The 25759-nt window shown below is 38.1% G+C and overlaps 1 protein-coding gene across 8 annotated transcripts in view; it reads right to left on the bottom strand.

Annotated features, from left to right (window-relative positions):
- Nucleotides 1-25759, bottom strand: part of Nebl (nebulette) — a 149595-nt gene that overhangs the window by 116904 nt on the left and 6932 nt on the right. For 6 of the 8 annotated variants that reach the window (XM_040278005.2, XM_078023334.1, XM_078023337.1 and 3 more), the window contains one exon: nt 1778-1844. The exons of the other annotated variants lie outside the window; for them this stretch is intronic. The gene's annotated coding sequence lies outside the window, so the exon portion shown is untranslated. The remainder of the gene's footprint in view (nt 1-1777; nt 1845-25759) is intronic. 8 annotated transcript variants of the gene reach the window in all.

Below are 25759 nucleotides of genomic sequence, written 5' to 3'. Positions count from 1 at the left end.
CTTGATTAAAAGCTTCTAACCCTGTTTAGGTATAAAAATGTGTCCCCAACTAAAGTTCTTCCAGGCAACAGTCTGATTACACACCACCACTCTAGTGATGAATCAATAATATTTGACAAAGAATATATGATCCATGTCCCACAGTGTGTTGACATGCGAGGAAAACTATTACAACTTCTATTGACTTTTTTAGTTCTAAATTTTAAGACAGATAAATATTATGCCCACAAAGTAAATGAACGTTCTGTTTAAACAGAGTTGTTCAAATTTATTTCTAAATGTTATCATAATCTTGTAACTTATTTATAAATAAATAAATAAACTAATCTATGGACCTATAATAGTACATGTATGCTATTTATGGTCAACACAAAATATACAGGGCAATGGGTGTGAACTTATTTACTGAAAGAAACCATATGAAGAAAACAGATGCGTCCACAGTAGAGGGAAGGGAACAAAGGGAGGGAGGAGGGGAAGTATTGGGAACTGAATTACAGAAAATTATATTCCATGCTTTTATAATGATGTCAAAATGAATCCTGATATTATGTATAAATAAAAAAAACTCATAAAAGATGAAAAAAGATGTATCAATACACTAAATTTTAAACCTCTGGATTGAAACTGTATCTCATTTAGGCTAATATCCAGTGTCTACCTAGCACAAACATGATAAAAATACAGTATTAAATTTTAATAAAAAATCAGCTTATAATGAATAAAGACATGAAAAAATAATCAGCTTATAAAGCCCAAGTTCTATCATTTTCTTCTCTCCCAGTACACATACACAAAAATCACACTTAGTGTTGTTGGCAAAGCATTATCATCTATAATAGCCACTAATATTGCAATTTCACACTAGCCTGCCACATTTAATTCACTTCTTTCTTCAAAATGGCCTCTGTTCTATTTCTCTGAGGGAACAAATCTATAATGGCCATGGTTTTCATTTTCTTACTGATGTGTCTATCCCTGCCACCAAGAGAAGGAAATGCAACTCACAATGCTGAGCCAGCCTGCAAGCTGAGGTGGTTCTGGAAATAAGTATTTTATTTACTTCAGATTGAAAATAAAGCTCCAAACTATTCACATGTTAGCCACACATCACTATGAATCATGTGTCTCTTTTGTAACTTGGTATTTGGAACAATGTGGGAAGGGTCAGGAAAAATAAAGGTAGTTGTGTGAATTTTGATATAAAATCAAAATCCTGCAGGGAGGATGTTTGGGTCAACCCAGAAGGTCAACTCTCTCTGAATATCACATAAAACACTGAAGAGCACAACTACAAAATTAATGTGTTTCTGTCTCATATTGTAATATCTGAAGGAAAAATATTTTTAACTTACTCTTTTTAAATTTTTTTTTGTACTCGGAATTGAACCCCAGGGGTTCTTTACCCCCTGAGCCACATTCCCAGCCCTTTTTGTTTTTTAAGACAGGGTCTGGCTAAGTTGCTGAGGCTGGACTGAAACTTGGGATCCTCCTGCCTCAGTCTTCCAAATTGCTGGGATTACAGATATGTACCACCACGCCCAGCTAGCTTCCTCTTCTTAATATCTGGTGTAAGTAATTTAATTGTGTTGAAAGAAATATCAATAGCATAAATAAAATTTAATATGATCATTGAGTAAATAAGGATGAACACTTCTGATTAAATATTAATAAATTAACAGGGTCCTAAAGGATATATGCAGGATACAGTGAACATAGCAGTTAAAACAGAGGCTGGAATAAACATAGTAATTAGAATCTAAGCTCCATCACTTACCAGTTCTGTGAGGGTGGGCAAGTTATTTAATTTCTCATAGCAAAGCATTAATTCCTCTTCAATGAATCTGCAATAACAAGGACCACATCCTCAGAAAGATCCTTGATAAATCAGATAATATACTTACAAGCACTTGAATCAGTATACTTAAGGAGTAAAGAAATACTTAATGTTTTGTCATTCTCTCAAAATTTTTTCCACTTAACAAGATCATGCATTGAGAAATTCTGGAAGGAATTAACCAAACAAATGATGCCATTTCTGGCATCAGTAATATGGTTCCAGGATTGTTTGACTATTGCCCATTTCAAAAAGTTTCCAGTTGTTATAAAAAGGTACATTATTATGATTAAAAATAAACTAAACTATGCATTTTATTAAGTAATTGAAACTAAGAAAATATTTTATGGCAAGAGAAGACATACAGATGGGGTCTAGGTCCTTGCTGGTCTGTGTTTTGTGAGAACATCACATTTTCTTTTTAATAAAATCATGTGATACATTGGTTGATAACATAGGTACTGGTTTCATTCCTAACTAGTTGGCTGATCTTGGATGAGACTGTACAACCCACTAAGCCCCACTTGCTTTCTTTGCAAAATGGAGTACAAGCAGCCCATTCAAGGAGTATCTCTAAAAATTCTTTCATTTCAACTATATTCCTATGGTCATGAGTATCATGTATAATTATTTTTTATTTATTTTATTTTATTTATTTTTTGGTACAGGGGATTGAATCCAGGACACTTTATCACTGAATTCAATTCCCAGATCATTTTATTTTTTTTATTTTGAGACAGGGTCTAAGTTGCTTAGAGTTTTGCCAAGTTGCTGAGGTTGACTTCAAACCTGTGATCCTCCTGCCTGGACTAGCAGGCAAACACCACAGCTCCCAGCACCATTACTTTTGCTTAAAAAAGATTTTTAAGACATTTTATAGTCTTTGTTATCAGATCTGTGTGCTAATAGAGCATTAATTAATAAAATAGCATAAACAGGAACAAAGCCAGTGCATATGAAAAAGTACATCCCATATGGAATGTGGTAGATGTCTTGATAAATAATGCTAGAGCATCACAGGAAAAGTAATTGGATCAACTCCTCATATCTCATCCTAAGATAAATTCTAAATGGAATCCAAATCTAAAATATGAAACCATGGGAGAAAACATTGGGGAATTACTTTGTAACTGGGAGTGGAAAAAATCAAAGCCAAAGGGGAAAAATAATGACAATTCAATATGGTCCAAAAAAGATGGATGAACAGTTCACAGGAGAAAAGAATCACAAGGGGCCATCAGCATAAGACAGGTTGCTCAACCTTGCTAAGAAGAGAAATTCAAATTAAAACGATATGAGATCCCACTTTGTTACTTTTTGAATGAGTAAAAATTCCAAAAGTTTGACAACATATTCAATGGTAAGACTGTGAAGAAAAATATTTATGGAAACACCAATAGTTCAACCCCAATGGAAGGGAATTTGGTAATATGTAGCAAAATCACATAAGTATTTGCTTTTTAACCTATGAGTTCCCTCATAAAAGCAATTCACAAGAGTACTATTCTGGAAATAACCCAATGCTCATCAACAAGATACTGGCTAAAGAAATCATAGTAAAATTGTATAAAGGAGCTGTCAAAATGTACAAGGCAGATCCCATGCACCTAATGAGTGACCTGTAAGATCCATCAATCAAGGAAAAAGACATGTACAGAACTATGTGCCCTGTCTGTTACCGTTTGGGAAAAGAGGGAAGAATGCATGCTATATAAACACTCTGACTTATATGTTCTAATAAATGAATATAGGATTAAGCCAAGCAATAGACAGATCTTCAAAAATGAATTTTTACTAAGAAAAGGAAAAACACACAAGAAGAAATGAAGATAAAAAATAGTAACTCTCCCAATATATTTTATTTTGTAATTTTGATTTTGGGTAACCATGTTAACATTTTATACAACTAAAAAATATAAATAACTCAACAAAACAAATCAACCTCTAAAATTCAAAATCACACTGAAATAAATAGGTTGAATTACATATCAACTTAAGTGACATAACTATGAAGAAAATAATTCTAGCATTTTGGCATTCTACCTTCACTTTATTGGGTACTAACAGCATTGTTATTTTGGAAATACTATATTTTTATCTTTCAAAAAACATGTGTTTACCAGCTCTGTCCACTGAATCCATCCAGAAGAAATAGCAACCTACTATCAATGGGTAATCAAAATATTAGAAAGACTATTTTCAATCTTTGGTCTTGAACAGTCTGAGATAACCACCGAGAAAGTGAGTTTATGCCTATTCCTCCCTCAGGAAACAATGCTGACACTTCAAACTGTTAAATAAATACAGAGTAATGCTGAGCCATGCCAAATTTTTCAGGTCTAAGGTAAAGTTAGAAAAAATATGGTCTCTCTCTCTCTCTCTCTCTCTCTCTCTCTCTCTCTCTCTCTCTCTCTCTCTCTCTCTCACACACACACACACACACACACACACACACACACACACACACACTCCTGGTTATTATCCATTTGCCTCTGACAAAGCTCCATGGTCTCTCTCCTCCGCCCAGCTCCAATCCCAGGAAATACCCTGCACACAGCACTAACTCCCTGCAGGCTCTCCTAGTTAGGCTAAGGGAGGCAGCAATGAGAAATGAGAAGGCGAAGAAATGCAGAGGTATTTCTTTCCCACCTCCTCCCTGACTCTGTTAGTGGTTTCATCCTCACAGGTGTGACTTGCTCTAGGTGGGCTCTCCTCCACAATCCCAGTTCTCCATGGGCTTCAGTCAGAGGGCACTCCTGACAGCCTGAAACTCTGAGCACGTAACTATCCCTTAAATATGCCCACAGCTCTGTAAATTGTCTCTTAATTTCCCATCAATTGAGTTTACTCTGTTTCTTGCCCCATTCTGACCAATATGTGAACACATACACACACATACACATAAGCACACACCTATGGACACACAATCACACACACACACACACACACACACACACACACATATATATATATGCACATATACATGCATGCACACACAAACACACATGCATATACAGGTATATGCAGATAGATATGTGTATATATAGTTATACCTGTATGTCCATACATATGCAAACATACTTATATTCATATATTCTATTCACATATACACATATAAACAAAACATCTATAAATAAGTATATATATATATATATATAAAATTATACACGAACATAACGTATGCCTGTATAAAGTTGCCAAAAAACCTTACTACAAAATTTAATGTGAAAATGCATTATTTTTTGTTGTTGTTGTTGTAAAGGAAAATAGAGTAGTTAATGGTCTCCTAAGTATGTTCCCAAAATTTCTATGGCTCTAAAATTTTATGACTCCAAATCACATGTCTAGACACTGCATGACTGAATAAAATCCATGAACAAGCCGTAGGGTCAAGGGAAGCATGCACCTGGAGAACAGGTGTCAAGGGGCAGCATTTCTGCTCTGCAGGAGCCAGATATGAAGAGAGTCAGGACCTGAACATCTCCGTGTCTTGCTGACTCCTCTGTGCGCTAGGGATGGGAATAAGAGCCCTATCTACCTCACCCTGTTTTGTTGGGAGGCCCCAACTGCACTAAGTGCTTCAGAAACATTAAAAGCATGAGAAAGATATATCTCATTCTATTTAATCAGGATCTGTACACTGATATACCAATAAATTCATACAGTGTCACTTTTCGCCCCTCCTTCCCCCACCAAAAAGCCAACTCATCCACTTAAGAGCACTCAAGACTGAAACAAACCTTGACAGAAAAATCCAGTCTATTTCTTCTAATCAGCAGGAATGCATCAAAAACCATTATGGACAGATGGGTATTTTGTTCTATTTTTAAAGACCTCCAGGGAAGGAATTCTACAAACTGTCTCGGCAGCTCGTGTGCCAAAGCATTGTAGAATAACTTATAAATATGTGAAGAGTTGAGAGGGCCTCCAGCATGCCGCTCAGCATGGGCATGCCCCCAGGAACACCCCCACACTGCTAAGGAACATTCTGAAAATTCTAGCCATCCCTTTGATTATTCCTTCAGAAATTAAGTCAGGGAGAAAAAAAAAAAGACAATTCTGTGCTAACAGAAAATATTCTCAATAATATAAATTATTATACCAAACACAGAGATAGAATACTTCATAAAGAAATCAGGGTGGGGAAAAATGGAGAGAAGCATTTTCATCCTGGTGCATAATAGGAGCTCAAGAAACACTTGCCATGAGTATTAAATACATGTATTCTGAGAAGTACAATCTGCCTCTCATCCATATGTGGAAGAAATGTTTTCTTGATATTCTATCTGGAAGTGACCACAGCATGTCTGATTTCACACTGAAGCAATAAAAGTCCGAATTTCATTCTTTTGTTCAGGTACTGGCTCCCAACACCTGTTCTCTACCAACATAAGTAGACCCTGACTTAGTTCTAGGCCTCAGAGCTCTTCCTATGCAGGAACCCAGCAGGAATAAAAGAGGGAACAAGTATTGGATGAAATCCAACCTACACTTCTTTATCTGTCCCCTCTCTAATTCATCTGGGCATCTTTGCTAATTTTGCATAAAGGTTCTATGTAAGCTGTAGCTTTTTTTGGTCCCCGTATCTAGGTCTCCAGGATTTAAAGTTTAATATAGACTCATTTTTGGACACTGAATACAAATTTCTAAATTGGTGATTGTCATCTAGGGCAATTCTGTTCCCAGGAGACATTTAGTAATAATATCTAAGGACATTTTTGACTATCACAAATAGAGATTCTTAATGTCATTTCATGGGTAGGGGCCAGGGATATTGCTAAACCTCCCATGATGTCAGAATAGTGGCCCACAAGCAAGAACTCTCTGACCCAAGATATCAATAATGCCAAGATTGAGGAGTCCGGTGCCAGATTCAAATCCACTCTACAGTGCCTTCCAGGACCATGAAAGTTTTATCTCTAACACCTTACAGTAACTGATCTGCTCCAATGTCCACACCTCCGTTCACTGACTCCACAAATATTTATTGAGTGCTTATAGCTCTCCACGAGGCATGCCAACAAAGAAAAGCAACACACTCCTTCAGAAAGTCATAAAAACTAGTTAGAAAGGAAGATGCAAAACAGTGAGTATCTTGTCAGAAACAAAACACACAGAAGGTAGCCAAGCATATAACTACGTAAACTGTTTTAACCATTTCTGATGAAATGAATGGAGAATATGAATGGATAGGACCTCTTGGAATAAGTCTAAAATCCTTTTTTTAAATCTGGGGGTAGGGGGGGGTGATAGACATGAGAAGAGAATGGGTGGAAGCAATTTGGTTTTGTGTGCTCTCTGGAACACAATAGACTTTCCCCCATGGAAAGAGATTATAAGTGATAGTTCAGTTATAGGTCAGCCTAAAAAAAACCTTACTTGACCATAACCCAGCTTAGGTAATAACTCTGGAGGAGTCCTGAGTATAAGAGCCCTGAACTTTGTAACAGAAGAGGGAAGGAAAAAAAAAAAAGACAATAAGATTATCTGACCCCTCTCTTCTTCCCCTTCCTCCCCACTTTCTGCCCCCTTCCCAGCCCCACACAACCTTTCTTAGGAGTAAAAAAATCCTAGAAAAAAAATTTACGAGTTCTTTAAAAAAAAAATTTTTTTTAAAACAATGTCTATAAAAATTCAAACTGTACTCTCCCCTCCCCAAACTCCTACCTTAGAACCAGGTCCTTTAGTAGAGGCAGCCAAAGTCACTATTCATTATATTTCTTCCAGCAATACTTTTCGCATAGACTCAAACATACTCATATGCATATATAACCTTTCAAATTATATGCTGAAATGGAAACATACTATGAAAACTGTTGGGCACTTTATTTTTACCCATAAATCTACTTTATTTCTTTAGTGGCTGCAAAACATCCCATCATATAGCTGTACTCTTAGTAGCAGCATTAAGTTGGCCCCCAGGAACATTGTAGAAAAACAAAAGATGGTCTTTTCTCTCTTACAGCCTAGCATCCCAAACCCTGTTTGCAGCATACAACTGCCCCAAATCCTTCACCCTGACTGGTCCTCCTCTACATATCCCCTTCTCCCAAAATGTCTACTCCCAAAAGGGTAGACTTCTTAATTCCAATTAACAAAAATTCTTCTTTTTCAACCCAACTAACAAAAAAAAATTTTTTGGACAGGTTACCCTGACTTATCTCCTGCTGAATAAAGCAATCTTATTCATGCTATTATGTGAGTGACTAACAACTCAATCTTAACATTTAGAAAAGGAGAGGTTTATTAACTATGCTGAACCCATCACTGAATGACCAAAAACAACAACAAAAAAAGTTTTTAAAACAGAATAGGAAGCTGTTGAGAGCACATAATTTGGGGTGGGGGGTCAGCTATTGACTTGTGCCAGAAAATCCAGGCACCCTTGGCACTCTCTTCTCTTCCTCTAGTTCAGAGTTCGATTTTCCTTCAAAAGCCCTCAGATTTTTCACAATACTCTTATTCAGTTAAGAATCTGGAAGAGTAGGCCAGCTGTCTATAGGTATAGGACATTTGTAAATGGTTGTTTGTGACATAGAGACTCCCCATTCTGAGTCTTGCCACTAGTAAACTGAGAAAGAGCGAAAAAAAGAACATTTTGTTAAGCTAAACTCTCCATTATGCCTCCTATGAAATCCGATATACCGTATAAAAATATCAATATCTCTTCATCAAATGCACAGAAAATTGCCTGAGTAGCTACTGGCATCTTTTGCTACACAGCAGACAGAAATAACTATTTCCCTGTCACCAGAGGAAGGACTGACACAGGCTCATTTCTGAAATTATATCCTATTTGGAGATAGATCCAAAAAAAAAATGCTGAAGTAATATGGTAACATGGAGCACATTATATTGGTGAGATTTATATTAGGGAAGTATGATTTACATTAGTGAGATTCTTTTGCTATCCTTTATAAAAAAATTGTTCAGCCTTTTCTAAAAGGGCTTAAACAAACTTATGATTTGATTATAAGAAATTCTGTTTCTTTTTACAGTCCCCCTTTTCTTCCCTCTATTTCTTAATTCCCTACTGTTAGCTCTGGTTCATAAACAGAGTTCCAGATGCTCTGCCTGTATACCTCTATGAAAATGATCCACAGGTTGTCCAGAGGCAATAACAGTATCAGATATTATGTTCTAGGGATTTCTAGCACATTCTATTCCTCAGGGTCATATTACTATAGGTCTTAAGCTTCAAGAAAGAAATCTGTCCCTCATTAGTTGGAGGAGCCAGGGAGGGTTTTTAGTTGGATTCAGGCAACCTGAGCAGGTCCATGGGGTGCTGTACCATCTTGCATTCAGCAAGGGCTGCAGGATTAATTGTATTATCCAGGTGAAGGGTCATGCTGAGTAGGCTCTGCTGATAGTATTCAGGAGAAAAAAGAAAACACAAAAAGTGAGTGTTATGGTTTGAATGTGAGTTGTCCCAAAAAGTTCATGTGTGAGATAATGGCTAAAGGGTTCAGAGGGGAAAGGATTGGGTTGGAGAGCCTTAACTCAATCAGTGAATTAATCACCTGATGGGATTAATTGAGTGGTAACTGAAGGCAGGTGGGGTGTGGCTAGAGGAGGTAGGGCATTGGGGTATGTGGCTTTGGAGTATACATATGTACCTGGAAAGTGGAGTCTCTCTCTCTCTCTCTCTCTCTCTCTCTCTCTCTCTCTCTCTCTCTCTCTCTGCTTGCTGACTGGCATGTGAGCTATTTCCCTCCACCACACTCCTCCACCATGATGCCCTGCCTCACCTCAAGCCCCAAAGAATGGAACTATGGACTAAGACCTCTGAAACCGTGAGCCCTCTAATAAACTTTTCCCCTCCTAAAGTTGGTCTAGTCATATCTTTTAGTCACAGCAGTGAAAAAGCTGAATAAAACAGAGAGTAAACACGGATCAGTTTAATTTCTGAATAAAACAGAAACAGGACCTATGAATATGCTGGCCGACCAAGCATAAGCCCTCAGGAAAGTCATAAAATGCACAGATGAAAGACACAAAGGCCCCCTCCTGGACAAGCTCACAGTGGAGTGAGGAGCCATCGAAACTCAGTGGGAGCAGGAGGAGAAGCTGAAAAGGATGGAGGCCTGAAAGAGGAGGGGGCCATGGTGGAGAGACCGGGGAGATTTGGAGATAAGTGTCTACATGACCGATGGCCACAGGCTGGGGTGATGCAAGATCAGGCACCTAGGTGTCTGCTGATGGCATTAAATGAGGTAGGAAATGAAGAAAAAACAAGAGGAATGGATAATAGGTTCAAATGGGGGACGAGCTGAACTTCAGATACCCACAGAACATTATGGTCGATTATAAACTTCAGGTTAGTCCTTTAAAATTTATATTAACTTTAAATTATTTCTTTAAAAATAAATAGACTTTTTTTCCCACAAAGATTCTTAATGAAAGCTTAACCATCTTTAGGCTGAAGGAGAGCATCATCAAATATGGAAAAAGTTCATAGCAGCCCTGGGTGCTAGTAAATCCACGAAATGGAGCAAACACTGGTCATCGTGAGTAATAAATGGGAAACATGAAAGAGTTGGCTGTTAGTCCTCAAGCCCAAGGACAAGGAGGGGCCTAACTATAAACTGTATATCCTCAATTCAATCAAAGCAAATTAAGTAACAGTACATTAAAACCATACCCAAAGAGTCATAATTTCAACTACTTGAGTTAGAAGTCCAAACATGTCCTGTAAGTGTCCATGTAAATATCTTTTGCTAGTATAAACATAAAATAGCTCTAGTGAAAGAACGCACAGGATGATTTCCATGTTGTGTATGGCCTAGGCACGGCCTGTGGGCAGCCAGACAGCCAGGGTTCAAATCCAGTTTTGCAGCCTTGAAATTTTAAGTACTATAAAATCTCTAAGGCCACGTTTCCTAAACTGTGGTGATACAGGGATCCTCCTCACAGGCATGACCAAGTATGTACGTAAACTGTGGGCTTTTCACCCTTGATGACAGTGCCACTCAATAGAAACATGATGTGAGCCACATGTTAAGCTTAACTTTGCTAGAAGCGACTTTTAACAATAAAAACTTTAATAAAATCAATTTCACGATATATTTTAACTCAATTTACCCAAATTAGTATCACTTCAAAACAGGTAATCAGTAGAAAGCTATTAACAAAACATTTCAGCTATGTCTTTGAAATCAATGTACAAGTGGACATCTACAGTACATCACAGACACTAAATGTTACTGGGAACACAGAAGTGATAAATACAACAATCTTTTGACCTTAAATTGTCCCCAACTTCAGCTCCACTTCTCTACAATCCTCTTCAGTAAAACGAGTAAACTCTATTCACTATTTCCAATTCACCACCCTTTGTCTTGGTCTCTGTGGCCCAAGTCTCATTCCTGTCTATACTTTCTCATGAGGGGATCCCATATGTACCATCGTTTAAAACACCACCAGAGTGCTCATGATTCTAAAATTGGCACTTCTTTTCCTGCCTTCTCCCCTACATTGCATAGTACTAGGGAGAAGAGCTAAATGGTCAACTCCACCGTATGTTCATATCCAACCAAAATGTAATGTCCACCTCTTATTTCTTCCTTCTCCAATCTTCTTCATCTGAGTTAAAATGGCCATACCACTCACCCATCTGCTAGAACCAAAATTCTAGGTGACACCTTTATTTCTTCTACTTCATCATTATATCTTAATCCTTCATCATGTTTTATTTGCTCCACTATCAAAGCAAAACTTGAATTTGTCTTTTCCCCCATTTATATTACTACCAGCTTAGTCCAAGCCACCATATCTCACCTGTCCCCCATAGTCAATTCCTGTACACACTCCTGCTCTATAAAATTCATTTTTTCCCACCCACCAGCCAAGGTAATCATTTTTAAATATACAAATAAAATTATGTCACATCTCTACCTCAAAACTTCCAGTGGCTTCTTTTGCAGTCATGGTACAATCCCAATTCTTTCTCCTGTGCCTGCTTAGGTTTCTCCTCCTACATCCTATACTACTCTCCCCTTTGCTCACTCTAGCATTCTTCCCATGCCTTCAACTTGGAAGTTCTTCTTAGGGCAAAACTTTCACACTTGCTACCTACTCTGATTGAAACTAACTGAATGTCTTCTGCTTAGAAATAGTGAATAGAGGTCACTTGTTTATAAATACCAACTCTTTTGTTGGTTAGAAGTTAGAAGTCCAAACAAAAATCTTCTTTAGGAATGATTCTAAGATTTGTCCAACATACAGGATCCTATGTGATCCAGGACCCAAATTCTATACCATAGGATTTGCCTACAACGCTATTAACTGGAAAACATTCAACATAGACAATACCACCAGAGATGTGGAACCTTCTAATCAATCCACATCTATTAAATGGATAGTCATAGCCTTACCCTATAATATAAAACACAAAACAAAACTTGCACTCAGACCCAAGTCAATCGTGAAAAATATATACTATCTGGGCTTTAAGAAAGAGACACAACTCTGAGCGAGCAATTTCTTTCAAATGCACACCTAAGTCATTTGTTTTCTCAGCCTTTCCTTTCCCACAAGACAAAAAAAAAAAAATTAACTCCTAGGCACTTCTGCTCAAAATAAACTAAGCAAACTCTCAATGGGAAGATGTCATTTAATTATGACAAGAAAGATACACCATTCATAATTCTCAGTCCCCTCCAAACAGCCAGTGGATTTGAAATTCCTCAGAAATAGGGTGCAAAACAAAAGAAAGAAAGAAATCTTTAACACATCTTTAAACTGCAAAACTGATATTCCAAAATGGACTCTGTTTATTCTTGGTCTACCATAAATTGTTAACATAGGGTCTATAAATTGTACAAGTATATAAATAAATAAGTATATAAATTAAGAGAAACACTTTGCTATTTCAACCTAATAAACAGACATATCAGAATTATAAGAGATCAAAGAGAAATTGTCCTCTAGATTAACAAAGATACAAGATGGGGGGCAGCAGACCACCAAGCAACAAGCAGTGGTCTGGAGAGGATCCAGGCCTCCTGGGGAGGCTCGTTAGACTGCGTGGAGAGTAGATTCCTGACACTGGGTCCAGCCTGGGAAAGATTCCTGTGCCCATCCAAGACACAGATGCTACAGCCCCCTACCATGACATGGGCCCAAAATACCAAAAGTTACCATAAAAGGCTTGGATCAAAACCCTTCCCTCTTAAGCACCCCTATATTTGCCATCCGTTACAATCCTCCAGGCACCCTAAAACGAAGCAAAGGAAGCCCCATCCCAACTGAGTCGATCTATTTCTAGAGATCAAATTCAAGCTGAAATAAGTAGGAAGAAAGAAAGAGAAAGAAGGGGAGGGAAGTACGGAAAGAACAGAAAAGGAAATATTTTTTACAAACTTATTTCACCACCAACTCTGTTATTTGTATTGGTGTTTTTATTAGACCAAATGCTTTTTGTGAAAACTGCTACATATCGTAAAATTCTGTTTTTTAAAAAAATCCTATCACTGATGGAAAGAGCTTTAAGGTGTGAACTTGCCATTCACACCTATTAGATTCAGTTAAACCATTTTGTCAATATTCATGGTTGTGCTATTTCTCCGCAAGCCTCTTCTAGTCATGGAAATTTTGTCAAAAGGACAAAAGTCAAAAACTGTAACCTCAGCAATCACTAACTTTGGGGACTTATCCCCTGGTACAAATGTTCATGCATATGCATATTTTCATCACATATGCAGACAGATGCCCTTGCATTGATTTGAATGCTTGCATAAATATTAATGTGTACAAATGCTTGCATGCAGAAAACCCATTTATGAAATATCCAATTGCATAAATTAGAAACATTAGATACTAACTGCATTAACACTTCATAAAATACACACACGAGTTTGTAGGACAAAAAAAAAAAAAGGCACAAGAGATTGGAAGAAGCCAAATTCTCCCAATGTGTTTGCCATTCTGTAGGCTTCAACTGGGAATTTCCACAAACTCTCTGAAGCCTTTAGGTTGCTCATACTTTTCTATGTATATGAGCTTCTTGTTGTCTGAAAGCAAATTGGCCCTTTTTTGGAGTAAATTTATAAATTGTCACCTCTGGCCTCATGAGAAATATTCACTTCTAAGTCACCAAATGGCCTCAAGAACTAGCTTTGCACAAAAGCTATAACTCAAAATTAATTTTCACAGAATATCCTCCTCAAAACTTACCTGCATACCATTAGATAAGTGAGTCATCCTCAGGAATTGCAGGTGAATATAAATTTCAAAAAGTTATGAAAGGAAACAGAATTAAGCCCCATGGTTTAGTAAATTTGGATATAACATACTTGGCACTTGTTTCCCCCAGACATAGTTCTCAAATGGGGACAATGACCATTTTTATCTTGAGAGGGTGAGTATATAGGAAGTCGTCTCCTCATAACCATGTAGGGTTTCTCTGTTCAGTATATGGTCACTGGGAATATTATAAGTTACTCCATCTTTATTTTTGTGCTTTTTGTAAGAGTGCCTACTTCTCCCTGAAACTCCAGTTCAACCTTAGGAAGAACAGGGAAAGCACCTCAGATGCCAAGGGAACACTCTACACTATTTAATCCTAGCCTAGAAAGACTTTTTGATAAAAGGGCATAGAGCAGGGACTGACTCCTCTACAAAACCTGCTTTCTGTTGCATTTCTGGGCACTTTGCTTCTCCTCATTTCAAACATTCTGTGGTGGGTGAGTCCAAATAACTAGCCAGTAGAATATAAATGGACATGGTATACATGATGTCCAAGCCTAGCCCTAAAACCTCTCACAATCTACACTACAAAATCTGTCTTTGCTTGACTCTATACCCAGTGCAGTTCACCCTGTAGATTGCAAGGCCTAATTGGATAACAGAGACACTAGATTAAAGGGACATGAATAGCAGGATGACTGCATGGAGCCGAGCGCTCTGCTACCAGCCTGCATTGGACTGTGATGTCAGACAGAAATAAACCTTTATTGTGCTCAGATTTAATGACTATTTATTTCAGCCGTTCACCTCCTGACTCACACAAGGTGCAGCTATTAACACTTACAACGCACCTAATATCTCATTAACAGACTGATCTTTAAGACATTGCAACATTTCTGTCAGGAGCAAAATGGGAGGAGAGATCTAGGAGTATGGCAAGATAGGTCAGAGCTTCAGAAGAGTTTTGAGCGGAAACAAATCTGGAAATAAACTTACATGTTGTGCAACAGTGAAACAAATGCCACACACAATTTTAATCAATTCATGAAAACATGTATTGAATGCTAATATGTGTGAAGCAGCCTGTCTGATGCTGGGGTTTAAACTATGACCAGGCACATTCCCTAAGTTCAAGGAAGCACAGTCTAGCTGGCTGGGAAAAGAGAATACTCAGTCTTCAACATGGCTTGGTAAGTGCTCTAAAATGACGTTTAGCTATATCCCCAAGGGGGATAGGGATATAGCTCAATTGGTAGAATGCTTGCCTCACATGCACGAGGCCCTGGGTTCAATCCCCAACACCACACACAAAAAACCCAAAAGTCATCCCAAGGGCTCATCTATAACTTTCTCTCAAATGCAGATTTAGTATAACACACAACATGGGCATCTATAACAATGACCACGAAATAAATTCATTTCTGGGTGAAAAATGGCAAAAATTTTGAATCTGCCTAAGATTGTGCTAAACGTGACAAATGACACCTGTGAGGCCATGAGGAATACTAATATCCACTAATGCTGCAGATGATCATCAGCATCTCTTTATCAAAGTCACTGAGAGATGCATGGGAAAAAACACAGAAACAGAATGGAGGACAGCCTAGGAAGCAAGCCCACCCCGGTGGGTGACCTAAAAGATGTCCCCCAGCTGGAAATGGCATGGACACTGGGACAGATCCCCTTCTTTGTACCAACACTGTAATGGTCAATGACTAATCTAGAATCTGTGCCTTTTCATGAAGCGGAAGCAGAAATAAAATATTACACCCTTCTAAATGAAAATAGGTGTTCCCACAGAAATATGCAATCTCTTCATCCCATTTGAACCCTGATGTTCATCCTAATGCTCGTAAGGAAGCAAAACTTCAGTAGGGAATTATCTAAAAATCTTAGGGTCATGAGGCCAAATTGGGATATGATTTCATTTTTAACTTATATGTTGTGCCACGCTGAATTAATAAGAAGAATTTTTCCACCTTGAATAAATGAGAATCATTAGGCTGATATGCTTATTCTCATTCAAAGGACCAATTTCTATGCTTATCAGTGAAATTTCTGTAATGAACATTAGCTCCCAAGAAAATTTTGCAACATTATTTAATGAGGCTATTAATACAAAACTATGAGTGATGGTAATTAAAATACTGTTCCTTCTGGAAAATCCAAATAAAATAAAATAAACTTTCAAATGGCCATAAATTTGAAGATTAGAAATACTGTTGCTATTTATATAGACGCTGAATGGAGTAACTCTTTAAAGCATGTTCATGCCAAAAGCTTTCCTCCAAAAACAGAGGAATTAAAAATAATTTCTTACATAACAATAAGAAAACCCATCTACTCTTAAGCACCATGCCAAGTCTTTGGATGATCTCTTAAGAGTTAATATTTAGCTCTCATAAAAATTCTGTAAGTATTTTTATGCCCATTGTACACAGGTGGAAACTTAAGACACAATGAAGTGAATGAAGCAGAACTACTTTATTACAACTTGGGTCTTGTCACTTTGCAAACATCAGCTCTCAATGCCCAGCACTCTCCTGAGCAGAGAAGCTAGGAAATGGCAAATAGCAATGATGAGACTGGGATCAGCAGAATGCAAACTCGGGTCTCCGTGTCAGTACAGACCATGTCTTTTCTATCCCGAATCACGTAGTTAACCGTGTCTCTTCTCCGCTTCACTTTACAGTTAGATCTGGCCCAACAGCAAGAATTAAGTGTGAGCTTAAAGCTGATGGACAGCTTCTTTTCCAGTCTACAAACATTCCAAAAAAGCAGAAAGCCAGCTGCCTTCTCCTTGGCAAGTTCCCATTAAATCCAAATAAATAATGCAGTGTTTTCTGTGTTTTAATTTTCTTTAGGATTACTGCTCATTATGGTTTCATTTCTGCCTCTTTTAATTATTGCCTATTCGGTCCTTCAAAATGACCTTGTAATCCAATGTCGTTCAATAGACTTGAACGTTCGCCCACCTTGTGAATGAGGGTAGGTCAACTCTTTTTCAGTTGCCATCAACATTAGCTCGTCTCAAATATTCTTTACAAGAACAAAACATTCAGGAAAAAAAAAATGACCCTTCATAAAACACTCCACTTCCCCCCCACCCCAGTGTTAATCCCATTTCAAAGCATAACATTTTGGACTCCTCAGGAATAATTACCACCACTTTGCTTTCGATGTGTGATCTGGAAGGATTCAAAAGAGCACCTGCCAAGAGCAGCCCAATGACATACGGGGTTTCTGCTCTCCTACATCAGGGCACACACGTTTTCCTGGCTCTCTCCATCCAGACTAAACTGCTTTACTCATGTTTCTCAATTATATTTTAATAAAATTATAAAAGTCCAAAAAGGAAAGCCAATCATATCCCCTCGTGCAGCTATCTCCACAGAGGGGGCTCAATTTCGTGTTATTTTTAAGTGCCTTTCTTCTGAGTCACGCAAGGGTTTTCCTCTCATGCTTTCATTGATCCTCCCAACTTAAAATAAGCACTCAATATTATCATTTCCATTTAAGATGCGAGAGGAGAGAGGCATAGGGATGGAGACGTAATGCTCTGCTAGAATAGGTCATTTTAAAAGTTGTGAGATCCTTTTGAATTTATCATATAATCCACATATTGTAGGAAGTTATTTCTTGTATCTTACATGTTTCTCTAATGATGCAAAACTAACTTCCTTTGCTTTTAACTAGGATCGAGTCCTCAATTCACACATAAAACTAATTTGTTCAAAACTACTCAATGACTAGGATTTTGTTCCTCTGCATTTGGACTTCAGGAGTCCAAGGTTAAATAATCTAAAACAGACATTCTCATAACTGTGTCTCTTCTCCGCTTCAGGTACCCACAGATAGTATCCTGAGGAGAACAGGGACCCCAGATCATGCCTTGAGCTATTTACAACTACTGCTTTGACCTGTGCTGATCAATGTCGATAGTCTCTGGCCTGTAGAATGAGTAAAGAGGTAGTTATATTTTTGAATCAAAGGTAGCTACAGTAAGTAGGACTTGTCACCTAACTTTCAGAAACAGACATTTAGGTTTAACTTGTATTATAACATCATGATAGATAGAGTTACCAGCACTCCCCACATTGCAGACAGTTAGCTAAAATTTTCTCTCCATATTTGTATGAGAACTAGTGTGGCATTTGCATGCAATGCTAAAGGCATACATATTTATACGGATTTGCACTCTCTCAAACCTGCCAACCTGAGACTGTGTCTGAGACTTGTTAACCCAGGCTTGTGTCACAGTCGGGCGTGAGCACACCACTGCCCTATTTACATACCATACAGACACCTTTGTTCAACATTTGTCATTCAATTCTAAATCAAGGCAATAAAACTGCCTAAGTTACTTTTTAAAATTCACACAACTTAAACATACAGGGATGCAAGAAATCATGACTTTTTTTTTTCTTTCTTCTCCAAAAACCTATACCCACAAATACTAGGGCTATAATCATCCCAGCCTCAACAGACAGACACAAGGAGCCCCAGCATTCCATGATGCAAATGACAGTGAAATCCGACCCACACAGGGGCCAAGTTTAAAACAGGATTAGATAACCTACTCCCAATACTTAGACAAACAGCGAAGCTAAAATCTAGGGTCATTCTCCTACTGAAAAAAAAAAATGTCTTTTAGTGACTCTTCAAAATATTCAGGATAAAATGAACATTTGAATTTCATCAAACCACCACAGGGTCTCATTCTTGAGTCTTTGTATCCACAGGTCCCCTAGGTGGAGATTTCGTTGCCACCCAACACTCGCCATCACCAATTCCTCACTTGCCTCTAGCCTCTTTCCCTCTTAGAAACTCATCTCCTGACACCTTCTCATCTGTGACTGTCACCAAACCCCAATAAGGGTTAGGTGTCAATTCTGTTCTCTCCACACCCCTAAACCTCATCTCTCTCCTGACACACTTCACACGCTGAGTTCTGTGCTCTGGGGGAGGACTGTGCTGAGATCTTGTATCCTCAGCTACTATCTCAGTGCCAAGCACAGAGTAGGTGTCTTCCGAGAGGGTGGGATGGGGAAGACAGGCATATTCAGAAGGAGAAGCACCATTAAACCTCAACAGCAAACCAAAAGCATCTACCTCACATGAAAGATTTGGCTAGGAAAACTCAAAGCCACCTTGCATCTCAGCACAGACAGGAACATTCATCTCGGAGTCAACCTGTGGGATAAGAGCTGTGTTCCTAGCATTAAGAAATCTGAAACTCCTCAATGTGGTCCTGATACTCGCTATGTGGCTGCCAAAATGCCATTAAGAATAAATTAGCTTCTATGCCAGCAAGAGAAAACTAATATCCCTGACATTCACCCTATGGCACAAGGACTCCAGAAAAGAAAACATTCAAGTAATGCTCCCAAACTCTTGGTATGAAGAAAAAAATGCTACATTTTGAAGTCAGGTGGGAAAACCCAAAACTTGGACTCAAATCCCAGCTTTGATCTTTATTGATCATTTGCCATTAGGAAATTTATTTACCCTCCCTGAGTTTCAGTTCTCTCCTTCATGACATAAGGGCAATGAAACTATTTCTAGAGATTGTTGTAAAAAAGAAAATGAAAAACCAACCATGAAAGACTTCCTGGCACACAGTAGGCATCTTTGTAGGGGTATTGTTCCTTGGATCTTAAATATCCCCAAAAGGCCCACGTGTGAACGGCTTAGTCATCAGCCTGTGGCACTCCTCAGAAGCAGTAGGACTTTTAGAAGATGGAGCCTAGAGGAAGGAAGTTAGGTCACTAGGGGTGTGCCCTTGACGGGGACACTGGGACCCAAGCCCCCTTCTTTCTCTTTGTTTCCTGGCCGTCATGAGATGGACAGGCATCTTGCACCATCTATTCCCACCATGATATTGTGCTGCCCCAGGCTCAAAGCAACAGAGCCAAGTGACCATAGACTGAAATTTCCAAAACTGTGAGCCAGAACAGACTTTTCTTCTTTTTAAGTTGATTATCTCAGTTATTTTGTTCCAGCAACGAAAAACTGACTAACACAGGGGAGACAAGTATCAAATGTTACTTTTTAATAGAAGTAAACCACAATGATTGAGTCTTAATGGCTATGATGGAGAACTGAGAGGATTCCTTTATGGGCTGTGTGTGCTTTAAGGGTTTAAGAAGTCAATCACGTTTTCTCTAAAATCTATATACTGCTTTCACATATGGGAGTTGGCTTTTTACATGGTCTTTTTGTCTTTTTATCAGTTCACAATAAAAATCTGTGTTTTCAAGAAGCTGTGGCCCTTGTATTCCTGGTAACCGGTCAGGAAGTTGAGGCATAAACGGAAACACAAGGGCCTTCAAAGGTTTTTCAAATGTTCTATTTCTTAAGCTGGGTTCACAGGTGTGCGTATTATTACTACTCTTTAACCTAGACATAAACCTCTAAAGGCCACTTTTATGTGTGACATTGTTCACAATTTAAAAGGGGATTATAATCTTAATATTGGAAACCTGAAAACAGGATGCTAGGCATGAAAATCCTGCTGGCATTTAACATTAAAGATAACGCATTCATTCTTTTGTCCATTTGAACTGCTGATTTTTTTTTAAATCACTGATGATATCTTAGAGAATTTACAGTTTAATACTTAGGAGTCATTTTCAAATGCACCTTCAAAGTCTGTTTCTGAATGACTGCACATTCTGACAATGGCCAATGTGACTCTAAGAGTCATGCATCCAAAACAAATAGCAAACTAGACGAGAGGTCAGAACATCCTGGTGCTATTGCCAAGGCTTTGACTGACAGTATCAGGACAGCTGAAAGCTGGCTTTCAAAGTATTCAGAAAACACAGGCTTAAGATCAGGTGGTCCTGTGTCTGACATCCTCATCTGCTAGGGTGATGGCAAACAGAGGCTATTTTATGAGGGCAGAGGCAGGCTGGCAAACTAACTCTGCTTCTGTCTTCTTGAAGTTTCTCTTAGGCCAACATCCTCCCTCCCGCCTGCCAGCACCCTATTTTTTGGTATATTGTGGCAACAAATAAAAAATAATAATTTAATTAAAGATTTTTTGTAATAACATTATAACAGTCACAGTAATCATCTAAAATAGCACTGATGGATGTAATAGTTATTCATTATAATCGTGTTCTGCTTAACCTTTGCAAATTGCAGTCACACACACACACACACACACACACACACACACACAGTAGAAGTGTCAGGAGACAAATGGGAATAAAGTGGGCAGTGGATGGGAAGACTGCTTCATAGGGAGACTGAGCTCGTGCCTTGCAAGTTAAGGAGATAAAGGGCCCCCGTATGAAGGAGAGTTCAACCAACTTAGAAGACTGCAATTGGGTGACACAAAACACTTCCAATTATTTTCAGGTTATCTGTGCATTCTGTGGTTTCAAGTTTGGTTTTATTCTTGTTGATTTTTAAAATTTATTTCATCCAGGGAAGAAGCACCATAGTCTTCATGGAATTCAGAACTTTACTAGTTTTAATCTCACCCTAGAGGCCGAAAAGCAATGAAACAGAGGCTGAGAGTGACATAAATAGAGTTAGTCCTCAGTCCTGCCTCTTTGTAAAGATGTCACACCTTTTCAACCAATAGCGAGCGTGAAGCCCAGGATGCAAATACAACACACTGATCAGTTTACACTGAATAACCCAGTGGTGTGGTTTATCGACTTCCACCAGAGACACTAGAGCCTTCCCATTTTATAAGTACAAAAACAAACAAACAAAAAAACATACAGTTTTCCTCCTTAAAGAAATCAACTAAATAATGATTTAGACTCCACAGCCCTTTGTTATTGAATGTATCAAACAGCTCCTCTGGCCAAACATGAATGCAAAATAAAGTTATGAACTATTGGCAATAAATGCACAGGGGTGGACGAGAGCAACTTTTGGAGAAAATGAGGGAAATAAATGGTTAACTACCAGACACACACTCATGCTGGAGGACACAAAAAGGTTCACAGCAGTTGTTAAATTCATTTAGAGAAACTCACTTTATTTCTCCAACAGAGCTCTCACCAGCTAATCTGTACTACAACCCGCAGGAGTCTTAATATTCTCAGCAGGATCAAGATTCGGGCCACACTGATTCAGCTATTTAATCTTGCAAGAGAACAATATTTGGCAGGAAAAGATCCCACAGCACTGAGGGGACGTCCCAGTGGTTTGTTGTCAGCATAGTCTGGGCCAAGAAGACTCAAGGAGGAAAACAAACAGCACTAACCAATGTTCCCATGTCCTAGCTCTTCACTCAAACCCATGTATATACTCTCCATACATGTGGAAAACACGCCTCACCTCTATGTTAGCTACTCCAGGTGTATGTATGTTTTTCAAAGGCAAAATGCTTTCTCAATAGTTGGGATCCTGCTGTGAAAAACGTACAATTTAAAAGTACAACAATATAGACTGGAGGCAGGAGAAGAGAGGGATGAAAATATCCATGATTTTACTTTTGATTTTATCAAAATCAAAGGAGCAAAATCATATATCAAAGATCATAAATGTTTGCAAGTATTTAAGATATTAAATCTTAATATCTTAAATATCTTTTTAACCATCCTGAAATTAAGAAGCTGACCACAAATGAACATTTCTGACATTTTTATGTATAAAACTATGGTATGAGTTAATCTTTTGTTTTGTTGAAGACACATTTATTTCTTCACTTAAATATCTGCTAAGCAACTCAAGTGGTTTGATTTAATTTTGAATTGTATTTTCTGAGAACTCTTACTGACAGGCAAACAGGGAATAGGGAAAGCAGATTTAGGGAAATAGAAAAACTTCAAAAAAAATTTATAGCACCTGCTGTAAAAACAAACAGCAAAAATCACTATTGAAGTCCATGATTCAGTAAAACTCTTTGAAAATTATTTTATTGATTGATTGATTGATTGATTGACTGATACTAGGGATTGAACTCGGGGATGCTTAACCACTGAGTCATATCCTCAGCCCTTTTTAATATTTTATTTAGACAAGGTCTTGCTAAGTTGCTTAGGGCCTCACTAAATTGCTGAGGCTGGCTTTGAACTTGTGATCCTCCTACCTCAGCCTCCTAAACCATTAGGATTACATAGCCCTTGCCTCCCAGACTGCATCAGTCAACCCTCTGATATTAACACAATGTTTCCACCATCAAAACATTCATCACACTTAGATAATTAAATTTATTATCAAATAGATGTAGATACTTGCTACAGTAGTTACCTGCTTATTTGTCAGAGGTTAACCACAAGTTTCATGAACCAGGGGTCCTTCCTATTTTATTCTTCATATTCCCTGCCTTCTAACAAAGTGCCTGGTTAGTCAATAATTAAAAAAAGTCTAAGTCACTAAAAAAGTCTAAGTCAATAATTAAGTTTTCAGCCAGGTGCAGTGGCGCACACCTGTAATCCCATCAGCGCAAGAGTCTGATGCAGGAGAATCACAATAGTATCTCTCCCTAAAACCCAACAAGCTGGTGCTGGGTGCTCCTGCTCTTACCAAATTCATCCCTCCTGCTTTTTCCCCACAAATATGTTTTTATATTCCACTGAGAACCTCCTTTTCCACTGAAGCTTTCCCAGTCACTCCATATGCTCTAGTATAGACATGAAAGCATCCAGAAAAGCTGTTCTTCTAGTTTTCTGAAACCCACAGGGACTGGTGAGAGGGGACGTGATTGAAAAACCAATAAAAAATATGGGCAAGTCAAGAAATCAGAACTTCCTGGTTCTTGTCCTTGGAACTCAGTAAAGTCTGAGGACCTCACCATTAGAGTTCCTTCAAACAGAAACTTAGTGACATTCTTCCGTACATACCATTGCACAATTCTGTGCAGAGAAAACAGCTACAAGACAACTAGAGCAGCCATGAAAGAGAAGAAAACTACAGAAGGAAACATGAGCAAAAACACCCAGAAATGTAATTTTCATGACATATTTTTCTAGGAAAATGAAATGCAAATAAGAGGACATAGCTCTGTGTGTGTGTATGTATGTGTGTGTGTGTGTGTGTGTGTGTGTGTGTATTTTAAATCCCACACTCTTGCTTCTAACTTCCAAATCATGAAATGTTCTCTAATTGTACACTGGTGACTTGGATTACCAATGGAATTTGAAATATATCCCCAAACAATGCCTCCCTGGATTTATAGCCTTCTAATAAGCTGAAATATCATTTGACTATTATTCTTGTTAACTTAAAAAAAAAAACTTTTAAACTTACCTCCCCCAATCCACCAAAATCATAATCATGTGGCACAAATATTAATGACAGTTGACACCTGGGACTCCACAAATATCTAGGTGAGATTTCATGATGTCACTGTGGGTAGGTCCTCAAAAGCTTAATAAACTCTGGGAGAAAAGATTCAGATGCTTTTTTAAGTTTTAAATCTACATAATGCACTAGAAATTAAGATATTTTTCAAAAACCTGGCCTTTGTTAGATCCTAGGGCCTGGAATGTTTCTTTCCTATCATTCACTCTTCTGTCCCACCCTTTTATTCACATCTGCCTAGACCAAATGCCAGCCCAGGACAGGCCGAGTCTATATTCTGAACTACATAATTCAACTAAGACCTAAAAAATATAAAAGCACAATTACTAATGTAAGTTATCCCCCACCTTTTTTTTTCTTTTGTCAATGACTATGGCTCAAAAACTGCAAATAAAAAGAGATTTGAAAGGGACACTTAAGAATTGAAAATAGGATCTAAAAGGATGTGGATTTCTTTTTTTAGGGGGGGTTAGGATTCTTTAGGTTGAAATAGGAAAATAAATAAATAAATTAACAAACAAACAAATAAATAAATGTAGGAGTTTTCCAGGAGTGGCAGCAGAGGGTGGTGTCATCTAACTCCACTGTGGACTCTCGCTTATGACAGTAGCATCCTATTGTATCCTACCTTGGATTATTCAAAGCACCTTCACAAAATGCATGTCACTTAATTACCTTAAAGTTTCCCTATGATACATGGAGACCATGCCTCATTCAGCCCCATTATGAACTGAATTGTGCCCTCTCCACCCAAAAAAGGTCCAATTTTGAAGCCCTAGCCACCACTGTGATGCATTTGGAGAGAGAGCCTTTAAGGACATAACTCGGGTTAAATGAGGCCACAAGGGCAGAGCTCAGATCCCATACCCTGATGCCCTTATCAACACCAGCTTTCTCCCCTTGACCCCATGTACACACACCAAGAAAGCTATTTGAGGTCACAGAGAATGGATGACAGCAACTATGTGCAATCCAAGAAAAGAACCCTCACCAGAAACCAATGCTGCTGGATCTGTGTCTGTGATGTCCAGCCTCCAGCAACATGAAAAACTAAATATCTGTTGTTTAAGGCCCCCAGCTGGTGGTATTTTGTGATGTCAGCTCAAGTAGATTAATATAAGTCCTATTTTTTAGATACTTAAGTTAGCCAAAAAAAAAAAAAGAAAGAAAGAAAAAGAAAATTCTTTGGCTACATTATAGAACAGGCCAGTGTGTGCATTTCCAATATAAGGAATTCCTGGGTGACATATTAAGAAGCAATAGGCTCCCCTTTATTAAGGAAGTATTGCTACAATCTTTCAAGAAAACTAAAGAAGTCACTGAATATTTAAGTAGCAGGAAATGAAAAATAGGTATCAAGCAGCACAAACAAGAATAACACAATTCAAAACAATCTTGAAAAACAAAGGCTCTTTTGCAAAGAGGGGTTTCATGAGAAAGAACATGCAACAATAGTTAACATTCATT

Source organism: Ictidomys tridecemlineatus, chromosome 10, assembly GCF_052094955.1.
Source record: "Ictidomys tridecemlineatus isolate mIctTri1 chromosome 10, mIctTri1.hap1, whole genome shotgun sequence".
In the NCBI taxonomy this organism is placed as follows: Eukaryota; Metazoa; Chordata; class Mammalia; order Rodentia; family Sciuridae; genus Ictidomys; species Ictidomys tridecemlineatus.
This window is presented reverse-complemented; position numbering and strand designations above follow the sequence as displayed.